The 26817-nt window shown below is 48.0% G+C and overlaps 1 long non-coding RNA gene across 1 annotated transcript in view; it reads left to right on the plus strand.

The window, feature by feature from the left end:
* The first annotated feature begins 2724 nt into the window (after positions 1–2724).
* LOC142584370 (uncharacterized) overlaps positions 2725–26817 on the plus strand; it is a 477159-nt gene continuing 453066 nt past the window's right edge. Inside the window, exon 1 of the long non-coding RNA XR_012828775.1 lies at positions 2725–2783. This is a non-coding gene — a long non-coding RNA (uncharacterized LOC142584370). The remainder of the gene's footprint in view (positions 2784–26817) is intronic.

Here is a 26817-nt window from a genome sequence, read left to right on the forward strand (position 1 = left end):
TAGCCCGTTCTTACAGGCGTCCCCGCTCGCCCTAAACAAATTCACGGCTCTCGTTTGATCGACACCCGATCACCGCCGCGCCTCTGCAAGTCAAATTAGCAGCGCTCCGCGCATCCCCTTGTCTTACTCGCGTCTCTCTACGGGGGAGTGTGCCAGTACGCTTCCCACTACGCGGCGATCTTTTATTCTTTTCTTGTCGTCTTTGTGGTTATTGTTATTCTCACTCGTGCTCCTTTTATTTTATTATCTACTTTAGGTATCGTTTCTTCGCCAGCGCCAGCTGTTTCAGGCAGGTCTGGGCTCTGGGATGAAGTTGTGGGGCACGTGTGTATATAGGCCGACTCGCTTTATGTGCACTGACCGTCCAATGTCACGCCGCTTATAGCGACACCTCTGCTTATTATGCGAGCCATCCTTTTAAGCTTTGCCGCGGAAGGTCGGTCATTTAGGCGGGCGCTTGCAGGTCGGGGATGAAGGGATAAGATGCGGTCATTTGCATTATTTTGTTGTTGTTGTTTGTAATTCTAACGTGCAGCTAACTGTTATAAATATTCCGTGGTCTGTTTGTTTTATGCGTTCATATAGAGGCCGTCGATAATAGATCAAGTTTTATACAAAATAAGAAGAAAAAAAAAAGGCAGAGAGTGACAGAAATAAATTCTGTTTTAGGACATATGACCGCAAAGTGAACTCTTCGTACAAGAAAGCATTACATTGCTTGCGGAATTAATTCGACCTGTTTTGTTTGTGTCACGATCAAATTCTTGTATGGTTCTTACGCTCCCAGCCTTTTGTTTTTGCAATATTACTTCATGTGTCCCTCTTGTTTTTGATGGACACGCTGGCGTACTTGCTGCATTCAAATGGAAACGAAAGCGGCGCATGACGCTGCTAAAAAGCGATAATTCCGTCCTCGTGGTAACCAATCCGCAACAAAAGTATATAGTGGGAACTTTCTGGTATGCATGACCACATTAATTTTGATCTTGCATAGCTTGGAGTGATTGTGGGGACTTAACATCTGAGCGTGGTATTACCAATCTTGCTTTTTTTTTTCTTTTATCCCTGGCACTTACAATGCTTAGCATAGTCAGATGTATACTTTGTCGCCAACAAAAAGAAAAAAGAAAAAAAAAACACGCATGTGGGCAAGTCTGGAAAGCATTGTCGTTATATAGCTATTTAGTTATATAACATATGCCATATTAAGGTGAATTTAGGAGCTAATGTTTCTCCAGTTCTCAGAACGCCAAACCAAAGTGCGGTTTTTCTCAACTTTTTTTTATTATGTTATATGCAGAAGTTGTTGGTGCCTTTAGGCGGCCCCGGCTACGCCTTTTCACATAGAACAAGTGCGTTCTAAGTATGACTTAACAAGCCGGCACGGAACAAAAGAAAGGTAGCAATAACGAACAGATCAGACAGTCAGGTGGCGTGTATGCACTGAAAGAGTTCACCACACAAATCACATCCAAAACTGATGTGAAGATAGTCACCTAACGTAAATGTACAAGAAAGAACTCACATGGCAGGTCGCATAAAACACATTACAGCGGAATAATGCTCGTGTCGAGTCACGTTGACGTGCATTCATTATTCTTTTCGAATTACAGCAGTCAAAAGAAACGACGAGAAGAGATTTAGAACCGAGTGCTGCTTAATTTCATGCTTCTGCATTAAGCGGCGGGCAGTCGGTGCCTTGCACGGGAATATCTCAAGTCTGTGGTTTCGATAGCCTTCTGAGGGCTATACGCGTTTCATAACGTTGTCACCAACCAGCTATACCCCGTCGTGAGCAAAAGCTCTAAAAATTTCCAGCAAGAAAAAAAAAATACGCTTAAGTTTTCTTGCGCAAGTGGGCCTTACTGATGGTGACATCAGGATGACTACGACGTGGCGACGTCAACGTGACGATGGTGGCTCGACGAAGGCACGACGAAGAGGCAAATAAAATGCTACGCACTAAAGTACTCCGTGGAACCGTACAACGTCCCCATAACGCTGAAGCCCTCTAACGTCCCTTAGAATGCCAGAGCATTAAAACAACTCCGACACAGCAAACCTCGCTTGTACTGACACCGCGACGAGAACATGCAACGGCCTCCCATTGTCAGGCACGCGGTAGGTTGAGTTCGCGCGATCTTTCTCTGGGGCACATTTTTTTTTTTTTTTTCACGTCGCTCACCGGCCTGCGAGGCTCACTTTAACAGGGGCCGCTTTAGCGAATTCGCCTCGCGCGAACGGCGACAGGTACGCATTAAGCGGAGTCTTCGTGGTCCTATAAGCCCTCCCGAACGGGGCGGCATGAATGAACCGTCGTACACTCGTTCACACACGCACGCACGCGCGCCAGGGAAGGCTATTTTCTTTCTGATGCAGTGATGTCTGTGTATAGGGCCGCACGTAAAAAAAACACACGCCGCACGACGACGGCAGCTTATACACGCTATACGTACTACGTACGCGCCGCCCATGCGACCTGCCCGCCGCCTCGCTCGCTTGCGGCGCCGCTAGCCGAAATAGATTTTTGATATGCAGGTCCTGGCGTCGCTGTCGGCGCGTCTCTCCCCACGTATACGTAATGCGGCCGGGAGGGGGGCAGAGGGGGTGGGGAGGCTTCGGAGGAGCTGTGCCTGGAGCCGGCTGCTCTGCGTCCACTTGTGTGAGTGTGCGTGCGTGTGTGCGTGCGTCGGTGATGGTGTCCGCGTGGTATTGGGGCGTGTGCAGCGGTGGAGCCCCGCTAATCAAGCTTTCGCACCGGCCCCTGTAGTACATAGTATGAGGTAAGACGAGGAAACAACTCGTTTGTCAGTGTGTCCTGTGTGTAAAGAAGCTCGTTAATTATTGACAGGCTTCACGCTGTTGCGGCTTCTCCCGCTGAGGCCGCTTGGCGTATACGCACGCATTGAATGGCTTGATGCTGCGCGACCTCCCCCTCCTCCTTAGACGAACCCCTCCCCTCCTGCTTTTGTTTTTTTTCTGATTCTGTTAATTTAGTATACATTTAGTATATAACGAATGTGTACGCAGTATACATTCGTTATACGCGGCCGCATGTGGACCGCATTCTGATCAGTGTGACGACATAGCTAGGTAGACGTTTCGGTTACTTCAGAAGAAGCGGTCGCCCCCTGTTGCGGCATCGCCTTTGTCACATGAGGTAGTAAGGCAAATTGTGTGTAGCAGAGCGTACGGTGGTTTCTGAAGGAAATTTTTTAAAATAAAGTTCGGGAAGTCGAGCTCACGTGTACTCCTCCGGTTTTTTATGTACTCTTCGCAGCTGGAAACCGAAGAGAAATGTCTTACTTGGCGAAAGAATAAGATGGAGAGGCAGTAAAGTGTGTGATCGTATACAAATTCGTGCCCTGATTTTCATGTATAAAGACTTGCGCTCAGAAGCCGCGCCGCAAAAGTGCGACTTGGTTAAGGGAAGCTCGCGGCTGGTCTCTCAGTAAAGTGCTACATGTGACGTAGCGTGAATGTTGCTTGTGTCCTCGTTAGACTAGACATATAATTTATCGCAGAGATAACAAACATTCTTTTGCATGTGGGAAGGTCGTAAGTCGCAAGAACTCCCGCCAAACATCTTCCTGTGCGATCATGCCCGTGCGTTGGCGTAAACGCCAACAGGCGGGCGATTTGCGCTGATGCATCTCTTTGTCGTGGAGCAAAGCAAGACCTTCGTTTCTAAAACATACGAGTAAGGGCCTCGTATGTCTCCGCTGCAACTGCAGAAGACTCGGCACAGCCCGGATGTGGCTATATATAGCAGTGTGCAACACTGACTCGGAGTGTCGGCCGATGCGAAACGGAAGGCAAGCCACGGGGAAAACGTTGCCCTCGGGGCAGCGAAAATGAGCGAATGCTGGATGAATTAGCAGAACGTATTGAAGGAAGATCTTAACTAGAACCTGCTTGGGTAACGAAGGAGGCGAGGGTATCTGACTCTAAGGAAACTCGAATGCAAAACTATGCGAGTCGTGTTGTACATTTCCCGTGGCGGTTAGAACGAACTGTAAGAAACACCCATCTGCAGACGCGCCTTGCATTCTCACACGTTAACGACGAGTTAACGAGTTCCGTCGTGCCTACTAATCCTATCAACAATCGCCAACAACAGATATCTTCGCGTTTAAAATTCACCGCGTAGCACATATTACCGCATGAGTTCGGAATTAGCGATGTTGCAAAAGAAACTTCGCAAAATAAACTTCGAATACACTTCTTTGGTTTATGCAGCGTGCCCTTGCGGTAACGAAACGTACTTGAAATTCTTAGCAAGTCCGGGCGAGGTTTGTTTTATTCATACCTCGCACTGTATACATACGCGGAATATTAGGTGTAGATCTGTAACTGACTTGTTGCAGCTTTAAACACGCCGCACGGAGCTTAAAAAGAAAAGGAAACCACGCGGGACTGCAAGTAAATTATTCTTAACGAGGTTTTCGACGTCTAAATCTGTATAGTGGCGTAACCGCAATATAACGCACATGCGCTCCGCGGTCAAGAAAACGGCGTGTATAATTGTCAGAAGGAATCGCCGGTTTCACAAGGGGGGACACCCCGGAGCTGTTACTCGTCTCAGCTCACGTATATAGTGCACATGGGCGTCCCTCTATCAGTTCTATGTCAAGGTCAGTTGGCTGGCATGCATAATGTATACGGCGACGCGAGTGGCTGCTGACTTCCTAGACGGGCGTGATTTGTATTCCGCGCCTGCGTAGTTTAAATCGGCACAGGACACACACACACGCACACACACTTGCAGACAAAAAGGGGAGACCGTATAAAGGCAGAAAGAATACGTTCGGGCACAAAAGGAACGCCACTGATAAGGCTATCATTTCTTCAAAAAAGAAGAAGCATAGAATAAAAGCGGTGTGCTTATTGGGTCTATGTAGCGGTCTAACCACATTTCTAGTACAGCCCGATTCATACGGGCTGTACACGCCGTACACGATGTGCATGCGTGCGCTACGTGCGCTGCAAGAAACCGTGAACGTGTGCCGGTGTCAAGTTTACCGCATTACGTTTTCTTTCTCCTTCATTCGCTTGAGCAAGGCTGGTTCCCTTATCGGAAGCATGGCGCTGATTTTCTTTTCCTTTTCGCCCTCCGTAGAGATAGGGAAAACGGCTTCAGTGAAACCGTCGATTGAATAATGTATGCTTCTGGCTGCTGCTTGATATTCAGGCTACGAGCGCGGCTTATCTCAAGGCGCGAGCCTGTTACTGCATTTGTGCAATGCAGTTTACCGTGCGGGAAAAGGAAAAGAAAACGTTAACTCTGGCGCTGGCGTACGCGGGTGACGCCTGGTTTGCTTGCCGGCTGCTCGAGTGCAACGCGAGCTATATGAATCGGCTTCGAGCGAAATTGCTAACAATTTTTCGAATACGTAAGCATATATCTATGCCTATACGCAACGAGCAAACTCGTTCGTCTGTCCGTCACATAAGACGATTGCTTTCAGATGGGGCCCGCAGCAGCCAGCGAATTCACCTTTGTGCTGCCTTTCACGTCAACATCAACTAAGCCGCGATAACACAGTGCACACGAAGCTATCAGCGCTCAGCTCACTCTGTCGCGAGTTTCTGCGTGATTTTTTAAGCTTTTGCCAGCGTAGCCCATTATCGCCTGATTTTTAAACTATCATCATTAAAACTTCATTCAATAACTTTATCCAGCCTTCGAAATTTTATTTCAAACAGGCAGCAGTTTACTTTCGCTAACAGCTTATATTCTCTCCTTTCCCATGTTTCTTTCGTTGTACTACAAGGAAGCGTTCTTCGTCCTTTACTTTTTCTAATCTAAATTAATGATTGATCATGCATACGCTTATTCGCTGATAACTGCATTATCTATCACCCCGTTAACAGCTCTGATGGCCACCTGATCCTCCAAAAAGATTTTGACCAAATAAGTAATCAGTGTGACACCTGTATAATGACTCTAAACTTATCAAAATGTAAGGTGATGTCCTTCAGCCGCAAACGCTTTAGCTCAGACTACTCCTACTGGATCAAAAATCTACCATTATCGCGGGCCTCATCATTTAAATATCTAGGCGTAAGTTTTTAAACAAACCCCTCCTGGGCGTCTCACTTTACCACTGTCTGTGCCAGTGGTTCTACATCACTGGGTTACCTAGGCCGCAACCTTTGAAACTCGCCTACATGTATTCGTGAACTGGCCTTTCAAGATTCGTTCTTTCGCCTACAGCTTGAGTTCGCCGCTTCGGTCTGGTCTCCCCAACAAAATTACATAACTTGCTGGAAACAATCCAAAATGGAGCCACACGTTTCGTTTCCCGGAATTGTGACTAGCATTCTAGCGTAACTGGAATAAAACTTCTTCTTTTATTGCAGCTGCTAATTAATTACCAAGTAACTACCAAGAACTATTGCACATTGGAACAGTCTCCCGGATCGCATTGCATTAATCTCCAATCGGGAAACATTCCGTATTCTGTATTCGTTGCGTGTTAATATTGTATAACGATGTTGCACTTTGCTATTTTTGTCACGTAATTACTGTTGCCCCCCTTACTCAATGCCCTTCAAAGGGCCTGTAAGGTAGTGTGAATAAATAAACAAATCACCGTAGTGACATAGCTCTTTTGTCATTATTTCATAAGTACGCCCACCACACTAACAAACGCTTCCTATACTAGAAACCTCATCGCACACCTCTCACAGATTACACAATCATCTTGCTTCACGCGCATCTGCGGTAAAACTGAATAATTAAATTCGTCTGCAATTCCACGTGCCATTCGCCTCCGGAACAGCCTGCCCGATGACATAGTTGCGGAAACTGACAGTGAAAAATTCAGGCACTCACTTAACTCGCATATCTCTTCTGTACCCATCCTATCATACGCACTGTCTGGTTTTCTTTTACTACTTTGGTTTTGTACAGTAGCACACTTGTTTAGAAACTTATTGAGTTGTTTTTATTGTTCTGATACACGGCTGCATGTCGTTAATATGTTTCTCCAATTTTTAGGCTGTGCACCTGGCTGGTATTGTTTTTTCGACCTTGATATATTATCGCGAGCTTGGCTCATTTTCTTTTTATTTAAAGTGTACTGCCAATCCCACAATGGATTTCTGCAGGAAGGCCACAAGGTCAAACAATGAACATAATGAAGTGATAGCAAAATTATAAAAAATAAGAAAATACGAATACAGAATCTGAATAACAAAGATAAGTAGCAACGTCAAAGTGAGAAATATGAAGAGGGTTTAAATATGTATGTCTATACATCCTAGCAGTCTTTACAAAAGACGTTGCAAAGAAGGTTAGCGATTCAGTGCAGTAACATCAAATAAAAAAGGTGCTGCGCGAAAGTTATGTTCCATAACAGAGAATCCAGTAAGCAAATTTCAAGTGACAAAAATAGTGTAAGCAGCGATAAACTATTGGTGATAGTGTAAGGTAAACCATTTCACTGCCTTATGGCTGGCGAAAAAAAAGAAGAGTCGTGTTATTCTGGTGTTTGCGATGGTAACGTACTTGCAGCTATTAACGTTTAATTTGTTATGTCTTAACTGGTGCAGTAATTTCAACCGTGCGCGTGTGGCTCGGTTCTGAATTGTGAGTATTCCGGGATTCTTTTAGCAGAGCACTTGGAGAGTCTGTGAGTCGATACTTATTGAAGATGTATCAACGGAAGTGGTCGCACGTCAAATCAACACTTCTGTGCCCGTCGCGATAGCTTTGCGGCTATGTCATTGCTCGCGGTCGCGGATTTGACCGAGGCAGCCGCGTTTCGACGGGGGTGAAATAAAAAAATGCTCACGTACTTTGATTTAGGGACACGTTAAAGAAAAGCACAGTGCCAAAATTAATCCGGAGTGCGCCACTACGGCCTGCCTCATAATCCGATTCAAGCTTAATGCTTCTGACACGATGCGATGTACCGTGTCAGGCAATGACAATGCTCAACCCTCTCAAAGATTATGGAATGTGGCGCACAACAACGCCTCAAGCGAACACATCTTCATTTCTGTTTTGTCTGCTACGCAGACAAGCAGCAGTTGCGCATGTAAGGTAACGTTTAACATCAACTCACGACTCTTGTGTTGGACAAAACATTGAAGATATTGAACATTCGCCGTCAACACCACCGCTAATTATCGTCAGTCAAAGCAAACAGCACAGAAAGCTTCGCTTACATCGATTTCGACAGTGCGTGGTATCTACATAATCATTAAAATTTGGTTATACGTGGGGAAAGCTATATATTTGCCATGAAGTCTGCACTATATAACATACGGCGTTCTTCATATAAATCCTAGACAGGCATCAAAATTCCGGCTAGCTTAAATGCACTTCTTTCGTTTGTAGCACAGCATCGATATATTTAGCAGAGAAGTATGACATACGCAGTTCCAGGACACAACCCAGGAGTCAGCCGGCGGTCAAATAACCCAGAAGGCGCTTGGGATCCAAAGAAAAAAAAAGAAAAGAGAGAGAGGGAGAGAGAAACATAATTCAGCTCATTCATGCTCAATTATAGTCACTGAAACTTTGTTACAGCGGGACGTTCAGATAAGCCTGTTCCTGAGAGCAGATACTCGGGCGCGGTTCGAGATAACCAACATCACCTCGCCGATCCGGCGCTTCCAGACATGTATATAGTCGTTCGCATAACCGCATCATCGTCGATACGTCGAGGTGAACAGCAGCAACAGCACCGGGTCACTACAGTCTGCAAGAGGGTGCGGCCTTAAGACGCTAAGAGAGAGAGAGAGAGAGAGAGTGGAATACCGTGTCGGGTGTTCCGAGAGCGCCTCGCCCGCCACGGCGAGCCAAGTGTGAGCGCAGCAGCGACCAGGGCAGCGAGTTGCCGAAGTAATAACAGAGACGCACACACCACCACCGCACGGCACACGGCCGGCTCTAACCCCGTGGCTTAAGCGGAGGCGGCGGCGTCTGGGAGGCACTCACGCACAGACATAAGCGCTCCTCTCGCCGCGCTCGCCTCCCGTGGAATGGCGGCCATTAAACGCCATTACCGCCGAGAGGAGCTCTCCTCGGTGCAGCCGCCGGCTGACCGGAGGCTATGCGCTGCGCTGCCGCCGAACTGCCACCACCACCACAACCAGTATACCAGCAGCGGCGGCGGCTGCGGCTATACGGCAGCATCAGCAGGGGCAGCGGCAGCCTATGGCCGTAGCAATGGGCGAGCCTCGGAGATGCCGCCGCAGGCATGTCTGGCGAGGCCGGCGGAGCGAAGCGCCTCGGCTTAGGGCCGCCGTCGCTTCCTGCAAGCGTGGTCGTTGCGCGCGCGAGCGCGGGGGCCGGGCCAAATTATTCCTGACCCCGGCAACCCTGACCGATTCGCGCCGACGGGGCTCCTTCTTCTTCTTGGGCCAGACCGGGAGGCGCACGGTGCGGCGCCGATGAACACGAGGGCAAAACGCGCTTCAGCGACATGCAGGCTATCGTGGTGTGTGTGTGTGTGTGTGTGTGTGTGTGTGTGTGTGTGTGTGTGTGTGTGTGTGTGTGTGTGTGTGTGTGTGTGTGTGTGTGTGTGTGTTTGTGTGTGCGAGAGAGAGAGAGAGAGATAGGGAGGGTTTCGGGGCTCCAGTAGGAGACCGAACAGGGCTGGAGAACATCAGGAGCCGAGATCGTTGAGAAGAGTGACTCAAATAGACAGAGAGAGAGAGAGAGAGAGAGAGAGCGAGAGAGACAGAGTCCCCTCCACGTGTACGTATGCACTGTCGCTAACACTTATGGTCGGCACAAGACGTCATAGCCGCACGTGTCTTCCTGTGCGGTCTGCGTGTATGTAAGGTGTGTCTGCGGAACAGGCGCGCCACCTGCTTATACGGCTCATACTTTCAGCAAGTGTAGTTTGCATTTTCATATACTAAGGGTGGCGATGTAGACAGCCTAAAGCGGCGAACAGTTCTCAAGATGCACTGCACTCCAGTGCTTTGTATTGATGTAGACGATTTCGTATTCTCAGATGTCTACTACACTCACGTGTACGGATAGTAACTAAGTCTGTCGCCACTTTCTTCCGCTATTTCCCTCCAGACGCGCTCTTATGTCTTTGAAGACGTTTGTACGGTTTATTGAGACTTTCTCCGACGATGACAGCAAGAATTACATATTTCTCTATACATTGTTATGCTTATGGTTAACAGCATCTTTTCATATCCTATATAGCTGAATTTTCATTGGAGCAGGATATTTTTTCGGTTGCGTGGCTCTCACTCTAGGAGTTATTCGGGAAAATTCGACTCCAGCAGACAGGGCACGCGTATAATGTAAGTCCTTCATTGTAATTGTGTGCACGGCAGCGGGAATTTGCGGCCACATAGTGCGCTCCCAATCAAATTGTAGGATATTTTAATACTTGCCGCGCTCCTGAAGACGTCACTGTCGACAAAAGGGTGCCACAGCGAACTGCGATAGCGGTAAACGCACGTTTATAGGCAGGAAGCACAACGCATGTTCATTAGCTAACAAAACAGGACAAGGGAGACAGATGACTGGGCAAGTGCTCTCGGCCAGCCGTCTCTCTTGTCCCCCTTCAATTTTTTTGTTCGGTTCTTTAGCTACGGAAATGTGCCTACAAACCCAGCAGCCTATTTTAATACGACAGATTGCGTAAAAGAAAGCTGTTGACATGGCGGCATAATGGTGAGGGGACCAGTCCAAACCTGTGTAGATAGAAGTTTAACGTATACTGAAGGTATACCACAGCGGAGCCTCGTGATGGACACTTCGGGGAGCATGCAAGTGTTTTATGATGTCGTTGTCTTTCTTTTTCATATTCATTTTCAGGTCATGTCTTTCGCGCACATTCCTACATATTTAGGGATAATAATATATCTACATGATGGCTCGAGGCCCATTCGGTACAATGGGTAACGGAAAGGGAGATACGGGCTAATTGTGGCTAACTATGGATGCTTCCCACGCGAGGCGTCGTAGTCAGTTTAGGGTCTCTTTCACGCTAGCCCGTGGCCAGACCAAGTCTTCAAACGACTTCACTTCCGTAGTCCTATACTTTTTCAGGACTGACTTTAGTCCTTCGCATTCCCACACGAGCCGGTGGACACTCGGAGTTGATACCTGTTTCCGTCTGGGGGGTAGCGAGAAAGACGCAAATTCGATACCATGTTGTGCATAGCGCAAATGACTATAGACTCTCTTTTTAGCGATCGCAGCCTTTCCATCGTAGTGCCGAACGGTCTTAAAATCGACTTATAACATCATCAGGAGCACCATACTCTGAAGCCCCTGTGATGAATATTTCGCCACATGCCATGCAGAAAAAGTTGATGCCACTTGCTCCAGCATAGGGCTTCACAGGAACTAATTTTAACGGCAGGAAGCGGGCAACTTGCTTCACTTTTCACTTCTTTCTTTGTGACTTTTTTTTTCAGCACAAACATGCTGTTATTTTCGGGATTCCAGAAAAAAAGAAAACGCGGTGACCATACTCCGCATGCGTGCAACGTCTTGTCGATCTAATTGCGTTAAACACGTGTCTCGTGATGGATGTACTTGTTCGCTGAGTGCGGTCCATCTTTCTTTGCCCTGCGTGTGCCCTCGGAGGCTTCCAGACTGACGCCCGAAAGAAAAAGCGATAGCGTTTCGCTCTGGATAACGCGGCCTGTCATAACGACAACGAGAAGTGATGCTTGCTTCTGTCTGTCGGTTTGGCCAGGCCGGCAGCGAGAGGACGGTTGTTGGAGGTGGCACGGGGCGAGGGGTGTGTGTGTGCGCGCGAGTGTACAGGAGAGCTTCGAGATTGACGAGCCAAAGAGGGCGACCGCCCGGCAACTGACCGCCGCGAAAACTGTTCACGCGAACGAGCGGTCTGCACAATGGGACACACCGCGAGCTTCGGCGCGCGCTCGGATTACTCTTGTCCGGCGCGGACGGCTTGTTGTCTCTGAGATTACAGGTTTTTTCTCCGCCGCTACACCGCCTCCCCGAACTCCCTGCACGGCGTCTAACGCGCAGTCACCGCGCGTCTGTGTGCCTCGTGGAAGCGTTCCGACCTGTGATCCGCGATGATCCGTGCATGTGCCGTGGTTCAGCTGTAGTACGTGCTGACTATTATTTGTGTGTACGCGCGCGGGCGTGTGTGATGAGGACTCTTACGTTCCGCTTATCCTCAAGAGCCGTTAGTGGGACTAGAACAGTTCGCTGTAAAACGCGGAGTTCTCTGAGAAACGCGCCTGCTTAGCCTGTTATTGTTCATTTCTTTCTTTTTTTCTTCTTCTTCTTGTCTAAAGTAGTGAACAGAGCAGCATTAGGGCTGACCATTGGAAGCCAACATTTTGTGTGGGCAGCTTTGCCTGACCAACCACTCGCTTTGGCGGAAACGGGGTGCGAGAGGTGAACGATCCGTTTTTTGTTGCTGACGGTGCTGAAACACGGTTACGGAATGTTGCGGTCGCCATTTAGATGATTGGTTCCTTTATTATGATCTAGAATTAAGAAATTAGCTGTGCCGCGTAGTAAATTTTGCTTTTTGTTGTGCTGCAGGTTGCTTGATGATAAATACCTATACCCACTGTACTGTTCTCGGTTGTTCTATTCAGAATTTTGGAGCAAATTTAATGCTGACTGTTAATAAGAAAAATGCCTTGAGCACCTACGTTGGTTTGCACTCATGCCTACCGGTAACGTTAAGAGGCTACACATCATACTTGAAAAAAATAAAATAAAATGAAGCGATATACTAAAAGAACAACGCTTTCGCATCGCGTTAGTAGTGAGTAAGGTCGCTATCCTGTGTTGTGTTGCCGCGATGCATACGTAGTAGTGTCGCAGCCTTTACTTACTGTATTCATTCACATCTATCAAGCCAGCGTTGACTTCAGTATACGTCGTCAAGCACGGAACAACGCGATTCTTTTCGCGTTAGTTCCGTGCCACTTATGGCACGAAACTCGTCTAGGTGCGCCGAATACCTTGCATGTTCCCAGGATGGGGCGACGCCTAGAGACAATAGGAAACGCATGAAAAACGAAAGAAAGAAGGAAAGAAATAATAGAAGAAAGAGAAAGAAAGAAAGGAAATCATCACGCGGTAACAGCGGAGCGCGGACACGCGCAAAGAGAACGAAACGAGGCCATTGCACGGTTTGTTTGTGACTACGGGGATAAGGAGTCCGCGCGGTGGTCGATGACAGCCGGCAGCGGCGGCGGGAATTAAGATCCGCCGATAAAGCGATCTCGACATCTGCCGCCAAGCGGCTTCTTTCAAAAAAGCCGAACGGCCGGTGCTTGGTCCTCTCTCTCCTTCCTCCTCCTCCCCTTCTTCCAACTTCCCGCTTCTTCGTTGTTGCGTACAAAGCCTGACGCGAGAACGAAGAAGGCCTTTTGCTTTTTCTCAGAGACCACCAGCTCTCTCTCTCAATCGCTGCCCGCATCGCGTGCATGCACATACGCACTGCGCTACCATCGACGCCGTGTCGAGAGCAGCCAGATAGATCGCGCGCTCTCGCACTAGGGCTTCTTCGTATCGCCTCTCGGCGTGCGATCGCGTTTCGGTCTTCGGACGCCCAGGCGATTGCCTGCGACTTTAGCTTTGCTGCCGGTGCCACCGCCTGCTTATAGTTGCCCAACGTCGTCCTCGGGCCGCGTTCCCGTGTCTCTCTCTCTCTCTCCCCGACCGTCTTTCGTTCGGTGCTGCAACCAGCGCTGCCGCTAAAGGCTGTTGCGGCCTCTGCTGCCAGGTGAAACACTTCATCATGCCAATACCGTTTCGTTCCATTTTTTATTCCCCCTCCCCCCCCAACTTCCTATCTTGGTCATACCGTGACGGTCGTCCTCCCTTCTTCTTCTCCTTCTTCTTCTTCATCCTTTCCAACCCAACTGCCGCTCGCGTGCTTCCACAGTGATTTATTTCACGTGTAGGAGACCAATACGCGCTCGCGTCGTCGTCTTCAATGTACAAGGCTTGAAGGTTTTCGAGATTTTTCTTCCTTCGCCCGAGTTATTTTTCCTTAGCGCGCTCTTGGCGCAGGCATGTAGGAAATATTTCGCAATCTGTTCAGCGGAACGTTTACTCACGTGACCAAAGGCTGCGATTTGGATCTCGGAAAAGAAAAGACGGATGTGGATGGTTGGCGCCGCGTATGTAGCATACAGCTCGATGTGATGGGGGGGGGGGGAGGGGGCTGTCTGCGCTGCGTTCGTTCTTGCGTAGGGGTGCGTCGCTCGCGCTGCACGGCTGCAGGGGCACGAAGGTGTGAAAGTGACCGCGTTCCCACTGAAACCTCAGTGTCACCCCGCACCTTCAGCGCCTATTCCCCTTCACAATCACGCACTCTCTCTCCTATGCACGAGGGAGGGAGAATCCTGATTTACTTGAAGGTCGCACACCTATTTGGTGCAGGCTGCAAATGTGATTCACAGGCACGCTTGTCCAGGCTGTGGAAGCGTTCACATCTTTAGCAAATACCGCGTTCTCCGAGTTTTCGTTGCTGTAGTATATGAGGCGAAATATTTGTTGTATATTGATTTCGTTGTCTTTCCTCTCCTGTAAGGCTGACACAATGAACGAACGAATGAATGATTGAATGAATGAATGACTTTCGTACAAAGCTGCTGTAGCTAGCTGCGCTAGTTCGAGGGAAAGACGAATTTATCCCCTTAGGCTACTTTTTGAGAAAGGCGGAAAAATTATCAACAAGTAAGCAGTCTGAGGCCAATTGACCATCGAAAGCGAGTGCCCTGTTATTATCGTGTCATTTAGTTCGCATTAGGGGAACTACATGAAGCGATATATCAGGCTGGCAGGTATATTAATTCAATCAGTGAAAAGCGTAAATTGGATTTCTCACGCACCCGCCGCGGTATGGCTATGGTGTTCCGCTGCTGCGCTCGATGTTGCGGATTCGATTCCTGCTTCATTTCGATGGGGGCGAAATGAAAAAGATAACACACTGGTATACTTATATTTAGATGCATGTTAAAGAACTCCAGGTGGCCAAAATTAACCCGGAGTCCCCCCTTAATTAAGCATGCCTCATAATCACATATCGGGAATTTGGGCACGTGAAACCCCAGAAAATACATTAATTTCACATTTCACGCTTCTTACGGCATAATTTTCTCAAATATACTAATATAACTTGGCCCCGCTCTGCCGTGGCTTTCGTACTTCCCTTCTTCCTTCCCTAATGAAATGCGGTTCTTAATTGATAGGTACCACCAAACCGCGCTGCGATTAACGTTGCTTTCGCCTGCTATTTATACCGTTGTCTCTCATGTTTCTCAGACTCGGAGATGCTATCTCTTCAACCCCAGAGCTATCACGCGCATTTCCATTCATAACGGCACGTATCCGCGGCGACTCCGTGCCACCGGGACGCGAAGCTTCTTTCCATCTAAATCAATCACATCGACATCTCGCATATGCAAGTAAAACTGGTTTCGGCTCATTTGCATGAGTTACGGCGAGCGAGATCGAGACCCTCGCGAGGCCGATTTGCGATCGAAATCTCGTTACCCCCCCGACTTTCGCTTTCTGCCTCGCTGAACTATCGCTAACAGCCCGTTACTCCCATTCTTTTTTTTCTAAATGCGCCTCTTGCTTTTGTGGAGGAGATTACGTGGTGAGATTTACAGTATCTTACTACACACGTCTGAGCGGATGCATCACGTAACGCGCTGTTTGTTATTCGCAGGGTCATATACAGGCTTTTCTCAAACGTGGAAAATATATACTCTGAATCGGCACGTTATACGATCCATGCAAGAAGAAAGAATGTATAGCTACGTGAAAAAGTCCGTCAGACTTTTACGTTTTTTGAAAACCATGCCATCCTGAGGTCCCGTACTTTCAATAACGAAGTCTCTCTCGCTAACACCGCTATTTCTTCCAAACCTGTGACACCTTCTGTTTACCTTAGAATATTCTTCAAGTTGTTCTTACTGTTATGTAAAGACGAGTAACCGCCGTTACTAGAGGGTGACTAAATCTTTGTGTTATTTCTATTTCAATACAGAAATAAGAATACCATTAGATTACATTTATGAAATACTGATTTAGTCGTTCCGGATGGCTCTGACCCGTCGGTGACTCCAGTGTACATCAACACATCATTTGTCTTCTTATCTTATTCTTTTTCTCCTTCGCGCAGTGGTGGGCGGTAGCCAAATAGACTCCGTCCTGATTAGCCTTCTGTCTTTGATTTATCCTTTCTCTCTCTCTATCTGCGACCATGTGGCCTTAAGATTATTATTGATTAATAATGCCTACTGGCTTAGTGTAGTCTGCTCATTCGAAATTGTGGTACACAATTATCTACCAACTTTATTCAGATGTTTTATTAGCAAAAAAGACGGAAGAGGAAGATGAGAGAGAGAGGAAAAGTAAAAAAGGTCATCCGGACTTGCTTCCGGTTTGCTATTCTGCGCAGGGGGAAGGTAGTTAAGCTATAGTGCCTATAATACCGTGCATCCCAGCTAACTTCAGCCAAGCGGTTCAAAAATCTTAAAAACCCGGTGCAAGGATGCAGTTTCAAGACCTGCGGCGTTCACTTGTCAGATACCAGACGACCAAACGCGTAAGAACGAAAATCGTATCTTGCATCATGTTCTTCAAAACTATTTTTGCGTCTTTGGAGAGCTTGGCTTACTTGCCTTAGCTGGGACCAACTCTGTACTGACTAGTGGGCTGAGCGCTCGCGCCGCGGTGACACAGTCCCGTACTGCAGCGCACGAAGCGGATTTCCACCTCACTACGCGATACGCAACGACGTGCCCGCGCGCAAAGCGTAGCCTCGATTCTAGTTTCCTCGCATAATTAGCGATTATTCCATATCAATGTTAAACTACGTGGACTTCGCATTAGCGAATGATAGTAAATTTCGTTGCTGGGGTACCGCAGGCGGCATCCAGACGGCGGTGCCCGCGTAGGAACCATGTCAACCCTGTCACTATATTCTGCTCACTATATTCTTGGGACTATAGTCAAGAGATGTTTCAAAAGACATTGAACGCTATCGGTGGATTTCCCAAAATAGGGACACTCTTCTTGAGAATGTGCAACAGGACTTTCTTCTGTGCCTGCAACACCTTCTTACCCCAGAAGGGTCAATTGTAGTCCCCAAAGAAGCTTCACGTCTTCTTGCATTCCTATAAGACAGACCCGTATGATGGACATGTAGGGACACGTATACCGCAGCAACATTGTATGAGAGACGCTCAAAAGCAGCAGTTGCCAACCTCGATCGCCAGGCTAAACGCGGCTGTTGCCGGAACCCGCCACCCATCAACAATGCGAACACTCGGCGCTGCCCATCCCAACCTACGATCGGTCACCGAGGCCAGTCGATTTAATAAAGTGAAGCAACGCCCGCCTATAGCTTTGTAAGCCTGTCGATCAATCGTGCTGCATGGTTCAAGAATCTTTGTCCCGGCAAATTGTCTGCGATCTAGTCCAAGTCTTCGAAGAAGCACTAGCGTCTTACAAGAAGCCTACGTACAATCTAATGTACCTATGAATGATCTGTCCAAGCAGCGAGCACGAACTGCCGCGCGCACAATCTTTCCCATGCATTCAATTTCCCTGATGTTTGGCGATCCTCTCAGCGACGCAGTGCACGAGAATTTTGAGTTAACGAGCTTCATATCGAGCAGTCATCTACCCGCACCTCGATGCTATCTGGACTCTAATTTGAATGAGCGAGCGGGACGAGGGCTCGCATGCGTGTCGCTGCGTAAAGTGGCAGCGTGAGTGCGCGTGGCAGCTCTGTTACGCGGTGTGTGTGCGTGTGTGCGTGCGTGCGTGTGCGTGTGTGTGTGTGTGTGTGTGTGTGTGCGTGCGTGTGTGCGTGTGTGTGTGTGTGTGTGTGTGTGTGTGTGTGTGTGTGTGTGTGTGTGTGTGTGTGTGTGTGTGTGTGTGCGTGCGTGCGTGCGTGTGTGTGTGCGTGTGTGCGCGCGCGCGCGCGCGCGCGTGTGTGTGTGTGTGTGTGTGTGTGTGTGTGCGTGTGCGTGTGCGTGTGTGTGTGTGTGTGTGTGTGTGTGTGTGTGTGTGCGTGCGTGTGCGCAGTGCCTTGAATTATACATGGTGAGCGATAGCGATGCTCTCATATATATGCGAATCGCTTCAGTGTTATCTCCCCGATTAGTGTTGTCGTCGCTGCCATCTTGTTCGTTTGTTTTACTTTCTCTCCCGTTAACGCTCGCGCATTTCTTCTTATTTTTCTTTGTTTTCCCGCCTGCTTCTTTTGGCTCGCGGCAGTGTTTTACGAGCAAGGAAGACACGTTGCATTAGGATATTCGTGCACGATATTTGGAGTCCACCTCGTCGATAAGGGTGGCTTCGAGCGTGAAAGTTCGTTCCTGGGCTGCTTTTCTTCCTTCTCTTTTTCTCTTTTTCTCTCGTATATATAAGCGCGTGCTATAGCCAGTGGATTTGTACATGCATACGGCGTACAGAAACAAGCAAAAGTGGAACGTCAGCGATTCCGTTCTCTCGCTTTCCTTTCTTTCTGCATAGCTTTATACCTGCGTATGCGCAGGTCGTGAGCAGGCTTCACTGTTCGGCGGCTGTATGCATGGGTTCGTGCTTATGTACATACATAGATGCGTGATGTCCTGAGCCATAAAAAGTCCCTCTGCGCCTGTTTTTTACGTAGATCTAAATTTAGTTTGCCTTAAGTAGTTTCTGCCTCTCTTTCTTTCTCAGTCCCTCTCGCTTTCCTTTACTTTTGCGATAGCATCCCCCAAGTTATCTGCATCACAACTGTACGCCACGTATACAGAAGTATAGCATCTTGCACACGCTCCTCCAATATTTTGTGCACCGTCTTTCATTTTTTACGCACTCCGACGTCGGCTTTTTTTCCTTGATCTGTCCGTTCGCGCTCCCATATATTACTCGCACTCTGGTGAGGCATAGCGTGCGTACCTGCTGCGTCCCCAAGCAACGAGCTCGTTCATCCCGTGGGTTTCATCAAAAGGCTGCCACTCGGCGGAGCCCCATGTCGTTCAAGCCGGGCGCTAGTGTTCATTTTCGTGCATTTTGTTTACTTAAACGCGCAAAGTAATCTCTCGTTTTCCCCCTTCATCCTGAGTAGCGATATATGCCTTCCGTTTTCTCGCCACTCTAGCCGCTGCATGCGGCGACTCAGTGGCGTTATCCTGCTCGGCGTAGGTTCCCGGCTTCGACTGCCGGCTGCGACGACCGCGATCTGACAAGGGCGATTTACAGGAAAGAGCTCGTTTAAGGATCCTAGGTGGCGAGAGTTAAAGAATCTTTGGTCGTAGGTGTGCAGCTTTCCCATTGTCACTTCTATGTGCATGCATGGGTGCCTCTCGTTAATTTTTCGATGTTTCCAATTTTTATTGATATTATTTATTAGGGCGGTGACTAGCTGAACAGAAGTGTGTGTGTGTGTGTGTGTGTGCGTGTGCGTGTGCGTGTGTGTGTGTGTGTGTGTGTGTGTGTGTGTGTGTGTGTGTGTGTGTGTGTGTGTGTGTGTGTGTGTGTGTGTGTGTGTTCATACAGGCAAAGAGTTGGGATAGCAGAAGGGACTCAAATTGGCACAGTATACATTATATTGCATCTATCGCCTGCGGTTATCGCATTAAGTGCAGAACTGTTGTAACCTTGTAGCCAAGGCGTAGTAGGGCTTGTATAAGGTGGAGAACTCTACGAAGTTAAACTATATAATCTACAAAATTGGCCTGCGATGTGGCTATTTTGACTCGCACCTACATACATATAATTTCACTGCGCAAGTTAACGCCGAAAAAGAAAAGTGCTGCTCTGCGTTGATTCTGAAAGGAAATGTGGTGACAAGCGATTGACCGGGCTTTTTATTCGCGTGTGGAAAATCATCTCGCGCAAATCTTACAGCTAATAATACAGGTACATACGTTTCGACGCGTAGGATCCATGCTATGAGACGGAGAACAAATGAGTGCAATGGCGTTTCGCAGCCGGGATCGCCTGCAGAGCGTCCCGAGCGCTTATGCTCTTTTTCTTTCTTCTCCGTGGCATGGTTCACTTTCCTCGGAGGAGCTACCCGTCTCCGAACGAGCGGAACTGACCATCGAGTATACGCCTCGGCTAGGAAGCCGCGCGCACACCGTCGCTCCAGGAATTCCGCGCTGCAAGTGAAGTGCCCGGGCTCACGGAAAGCCCCGTCCGCTTTTAAAGGGAGTGGACTCATCTGTAGTGGTGGAGTGGGCCGCAAGTTATCGCGTGAGTAGAGACTGTTGGCGCGCCACTGCGGCCGGTGCGTGCTAGTCGGGCGTCGCTCCGCGGAACGAAGCAATCGCGCTCCTTTCTTGTTTTGTCTGCCTCTCTCTCTCTTAAGCACATACCACAATACCAATAGAAAAAAAAATAGAAGTAAAACTATAGAGATGACCGGCAGTTGTCTTCTTGTCCAGTCGGAACCCCTCCTTGCAGTCTTGTAACACGGTCCTTGCGCAATTATACCGCGCTTCGTTAGGACCAAGTTAAGGCCCGGTACGTATAGTATATGTGTACGCATATGGCCTCGGTGTTGCGTGCGTGTGCGAGCTTAGGCTGTAAGTGAACGCTTGCGCGCTTGCGTGTGAGGACTCGCATAGCAGTGCAGTTTCTCCATAGCCGAGGTCGAGAACTGTCTTCTTGAGTTTGGGGCACACAGTGTGGGATTGGCCTATATGCCGTATGTGTTTGTCTTATGGGCTGCATGCGTTCTTTGTACGCTGAACTGTAATTTCTTGTCTCCGAGGGTGAATTATTTATATCAGTGGTGGCTTCATTTGCCACCTGCCACGTCCATTCCGAGTGAAATTCTACCAAAAATACTGTTCGATGCAAGTTCCACGAGCGGCCTCTGATTTTTTACCGTACTCCACGGCACTGTGTGTGTACTCTGTTGCACATGCCAGGTGACATTCTTTTTTTCGCTCCACCAAACCTATTAATTTTGTCTGGGGCAGATAGCCAAATTTGGACCCTTGTCCTGAATTACTCTATGAGGCGGCCATTATTTCTACGAGAAATCAAAATGCGTAATTGCATAATTAACGTAATTGCACTAATATATTTTTATTTAATCACTTTATGGCACGTATCAATTTATTAATTGTAGCCGGTGAGATAGCAAGGCGTACAAATTTAGAACGAATTCTTAGGACTGCACCAGTTTCGAAATATTAATCTTCAAAGTGTTCCACGATATGCAATGGCGTTCCAGTTACTTGAAGAAAAAAAAAACTGCGCTAAACAGACGAGGACGGAAAGACGAACATATACGACATACAGGCGCTGTGCGTCGCACATCTTTTCGTCCTCGTCATTTGAGCACTGTTTTCTTTTTCTGGAAGTCTTTTATAACAACTTGCCCACATCAAGCTCCTGCTGTTCCAGTTACTTTTGTGCTTCAATGCATAAAATGGCCTATCCTTTAAAAAGTGGAACAACACTGCAGAATTACCGCAGTTTGGACGCCGCATACGTTGAAGCCAGTGCCATCCTTAAAATTAATTTTAAGTACCACATACGCTTTGCGAACGCGCTATAGGTATACAATTCGTGGATGGAAATATATGTTCCTTGCTGTCTTTATGTTACCTATTCAATTGCGTATTTTTTTATATCTCGTACAAGTAATAGTTACCTCATTGAGTAACTTAGTTCAAGTATTATAATTGTACTATCTGCCACAGGCAATTTTAAAAAGCTTGGTGCAGCTAAAAAAAAAAAACTTACTTAGTTCAAGGCGTTGCGAAATTACTTAATTTTTATTTCGTGCGCTTGCTACTGCTGCTTAGTTTGTTTGTTTTTCCTTGGCTTTAGGTGCAGTATTCTTTCAAGTGGGTGAAATCGTGATGGCGTGCAGCTGTATTTGGCGTCTCATCGTGGAGCGCACAAGCAGCCGCATAGCGAACTAGCCATGGATGTGATTGAGAATTGTGGAGGCTGTTCGACGTGGCGTCACTTTAATTCCGGCTGCGCGAGTCGAAACTCGGCAGAACAACGTGCGTAGTGTACTGTGTTCTGCTTTAGTCTTTAGACTTGTCCTGTTGCTCTTTCTTTCCTCTTTCCTCTCCTTCTTCCTATCTCATCTTTCTGTGTTGCTGTCACCTCCCTTCAGAAAAGTAGGCAGGCGTTGTGCCCCTTCCAGTGCCAGTTGCCAGCCTGCTCCTCGCTTTCCCTTTCCTGTTAACTGTGTATATGTGTTCAAAACAAATAATAATAATAATAATAACTTCTCGGTAGGCCATATTTACGTGTTCCTTGTTGATGAACAGTGCAAAAAGGGTCATACAATAGTAAAGGAAAACCTGAAGCTGTCCCATGTAATGTCTACTGTTATCGTCGTGGTATAGTCAGTCTATGCTTCTTTTTTATTCTAATTATCGATGGGCGCCGACAACCCACCGCTCTTGCGTGTGTGTGTGTGTGTGTGTGTGTGTGTGTGTGTGTGTGTGTGTGTGTGTGTGTGTGTGTGTGTGTGTGTGTGTGTGTGTGTGTGTGTGTGTGTGTGTGTGTGTGTGTGTGTGTGTGTGTGTGTGTGTGTTTGTGTGTGTGTGTGTGTGTGTGTGTGTGTGTGTGTGTGTGTGTGTGTGAGTGTGTGCGAGAGAGAGAGAGAGAGGGCGAGGGAGAGGGGGGCGGTGATGGAAATAGAGGCGGTAGGTTAACTAATCTTCATAACTGATTACAAACATGTGCTTCCATTCTTACCACTCATTGACAAGTTTACACAAATAACAGAGTAAATTAGTTGTGGAGACCTTTTACCCTGCAGATTTTCCTTCGTTTCCATCCTTTTTCTGCACATGTCGCTATATGAGCGCTATCACAGTGGCTGTTGACTTCCTTCTTTCTTTTTCTTTTGACAACCAAGTCATCGTCAATAGTTTGTCTTCGCCACTGCCTGGTAAGCCCAGAGCGCATAAACGGTTTAAAATATGCAAGCAAGAGAAAAAAAAAAAGAAAGGTTTAGAGGACCTAGCCACGGTGAGCACTCGGACAACGCGTTCCCTCGGACTCCACACGAAGCTCAAGCGCCGCCGCAACGATTCCCCACCAGCACGCCATCGTATTATCTCGATTCCCGGCATCGACGTCGTCCGGCGCTTATATCAGTCCGCACGACACTTCCTAATCCCACGGTGCGTGGCAGCACGTTCAGGAAGCGCGCCGCGCCACTCGGGAGCGTAAAAACGACGGTATATATACCACTCACCGCCGGCCACTCACCGGCAGCATCTTCTCATTTTTCGTCCAGCGAGAGACTTTTATCCGCCACGTGCGACTCCTATATACCGGCTCGCAAAGCGAAGCGAAGAAGCCGGAATCTGCGGCGGGCCCCCACAGACGTGTTCCCGTCGCAGGAAGAAGGCATTTCGGTCGAACTCCTCTGCACAGAACCAAGCTGTACGGGGGCCGAAGAAAGTTTTCTCGGCCATCGCTCGCACGCAGCGGCTTTTCTTGTTCTGCTCTCGACGGCGACGTTCTCTAGATGTCCAGCCCGAGCGCAGCTCCCGCGGCGAGCCCCTCTTCCTGCTTACTTCGTGGCCACTATATACCACCACCACCACCACCGCGGCCATCGCCGCCCCTGTACACACGCCGGTTCGATGCATTGCGGTGGTGGCCCTGTCGTTGCCGCATCGCAGTGGGGCCTCCCCGACTATGCGACTCGGTTTATCGGGGCTTATAAATCGCGTGCCGCGTTTTTTTTCCTCTCCCGCTGAGACACGAGCGGTGGACGATCGTCTTCTACGCTGGACCTTCGAGAAAAAAAGGTTCGGTCGTCGGCTGGCGACAGAGACCCCGCGGATGCGAGCTCGTCCGCGGAAGTAAAGCAAGCAAGCAAGCGACCAAGCAAGCAAGCAAGCAAGCAAGCAAGCAAGCAAGCAAGCAAGCAAGCAAGCGATTCCTGCTATAGCTCGAGTCTCCGTATACGCGGGCGAACTGCAGCTCCGTTTTGGTCTCGTGTGAAACGAACGCAGCCGCCGCTGGCCTGAGAACTTGCCTCGCGCTGGGGGTTCTGGTGCGCAGTCGGTTCGCTTCCGCTGCTCGGTGGTTCCTCTGGGAACACAGCGCGTCTTCGTTCCTGCGCGATTTGTGCATCTAGCGCAGGCCGTGTTTCCGGGGAGAGACAGTTGACACACACGAAGTTTGGTGAAATTTAAAAGGTGGCTTTTCTGGAATATATATATATATATATATATATATATATATATATATATATATATATATATATATATATATATATATATATATATATATATATATATATATATATATATATATATATATATATATATATATATATATATATATATATATATGTGTATGTATGTATGTATGTATGTATGTATATATATATGTATGTATGTATGTATATATATATATGTATGTATGTATATATATATGTATGTATGTATGTATATATATATATGTATGTATGTATATATATGTATGTATGTATACCTACACAGTGGGCGCGATTGAGTCGACATGGAAGACCAGCGGGACGAGAAGCAGAGATATCCGTGGACTTTGCGCCAAGCGGCTTCCATGCACTGCGTTCCCCAGTGGTCGTTAGGACACTTCTGTGTAATTGGCGCACTTGCGACCCTGTATTTCTGCTTCTTTTGGTAGGATTCCCTTGCTAAAATGTTTGACGAGAACTGTATACAGCAACTCATCACCGTAATTCAGCAAAGTCACCAGAGGTTCTGGTTACGATGTGATGTGTTTTTCGGATGAGCGCTTCATGTCTTTCAATTGGAAATTGGCCCCCGCGTTTGTGGTGCGTTCTTGATCACTGCGCTTCTGGCGAAGTCTTGACTGCTGTATTCTCGGCTGGAGAATTATACGCGTGTCGTAAGTGTATACAGTGTATGTTATTGCCCTTCGCGAAAAAAGCCCGCCACCCCCAGCTATGCTTTCTTTAGCGCATACTGGGAGCACACACCGTGTGTGATGGAGTAGACAATGAAGACTGACGCCAGGAGAAACAGAAATATCCGTGGACTTTCTGCCTCGTGACTTTCACTGCGTTCCCCTCATGACCGTTAGGACACCTCATTGGACATGGCGCCTTTCGACTTGGCACTTCAGCTCTGTTTGGTCGGGTTTTGACGGGAGCTACAGTGCACGCTATAGCCATCTCACCAGAAGAACGCAGAGTCAAAGTCACCAGAGGTTCTGGTTACGATGTGATGTGTTTTTCAGATGAGCGCTTCATGTCTTTCAATTGGAAATTGGCCCCCACGTTTGTGGTGCGTTCTTGATCACTGCGCTTCTGGCGCAGTCTTGATTGCTGTATTCTCGGCTGGAGAACTATACGCGTGTCGTAAGTGTATACAGTGTATGTTATTGCCCTTTGCGAAAAAAGCCCGCCACCCCCAGCTATGCTTTCTTTAGCGCATACTGGGAGCACACACCATGTGGGATGGAGTAGACAATGAAGACTGACGCCAGGAGAAACAGAAATATCCGTGGACTTTCTGCCCCGTGACTTTCACTGCGTTCCCCTCATGACCGTTAGGACACCTCATTGGACATGGCGCCTTTCGACTTGGCAGTTCAGCTCTGTTTGGTCGGGTTTTGACGGGAGCTACAGTGCACGCTATAGCCATCTCACCAGAAGAACACAGAGACGGCATTGTGCGCACGTAAAACCCCTTGTCATTGCATCTGGAAGATATCACTGCCCTTTCCATCCGCAGGCGACAGCAAATAGCACTCAACACTAGTACGAATTTGCTCTCTGCCCCCGATGCGCCGAACCCACTCAGAAGACAACTGCAGGCACGTTGAAGTGTGCTAATTGTCAACGTGATCACTGCGCCTCTTTCAAAGATTGTCCCCAGATCAAGAAAGAGATCAACATTCTCAAACAAATGGTGAGAGCCAACCTTACCCACAAGGAGGCCGCTGAGAAAGTCCGGCGAAGACGATGTCACCATCGAAGGTCCTTACTATACGGAAAACGTCAACTTTTCGAGAAAAGTCAACTCGTCAAGCAGCACCGTCAGCGTAAGTTTCCAGCACCCCAAACCCTAATGATGAAAGGGAGAAAACTGCCAGACCTCTCTCTACAAGAGAATGGCCGCCACTTGCACGTACACGACCGGCAGCAGGGCCACAGCAGATGCCGCCCCTAGTACAGCAAGGTGCTGCATCCGAGGAGCCGTGGGAAACAGATGAGCAAGTCATAGCTCTTCTTAGGCCTTTAATCAATGCCATTCGCATGTTGCTAAACAAGATGCACACACCGTCCGTCAGAAGTGCGCTTCATGTACCGGACGCTCTGAGTCCTATGCTGGCAACCCTTGAGTAGATAATGGCTCTACAGCACTGTCTTTCAGGGATTCGGTCCGAAAATCAGCTAATTTTCGGAGGAATGCCTGCAAACTCAGAGCGCGCATTCCGGATTTCCGTCGCTTCGTGTATGCCAATATGTTTCCCATTATTGTCATTTGCGAGCTGCACTTATCGAACACGATCAGGCTTTCTGGATATGAATCGTTTATGTCGTCAACTGTCGGTGAAAAAGAGTAAGGTTTTGGGGTTTATTCGCCATGAGCTTAATTACATTCGTCAGCCTGTGCCACCTAATGACGATAATCAATATATATGTCTAGCAGTAAAGAAAAAAAATTACCTGTACTGCCGTGGGTACCTACCTATGTATACGTCAAGTCAGTTTGGTCACAAAAGGCTACGAGACATCCTCACCTCAACTCCAGATCCGTGGGTCATTATTGGAGACTTCAACGCCTATCAAACACTCTGGGGAAGTTCAAAGTTCAACGCGAGAGGCAGAGCCCTGGTATCTTTCGCCTCCAGTAATGAACTTTGGCTGTTGA

Source organism: Dermacentor variabilis, chromosome 6 (genome assembly GCF_050947875.1).
Source record: "Dermacentor variabilis isolate Ectoservices chromosome 6, ASM5094787v1, whole genome shotgun sequence".
Taxonomy (NCBI): Eukaryota; Metazoa; Arthropoda; class Arachnida; order Ixodida; family Ixodidae; genus Dermacentor; species Dermacentor variabilis.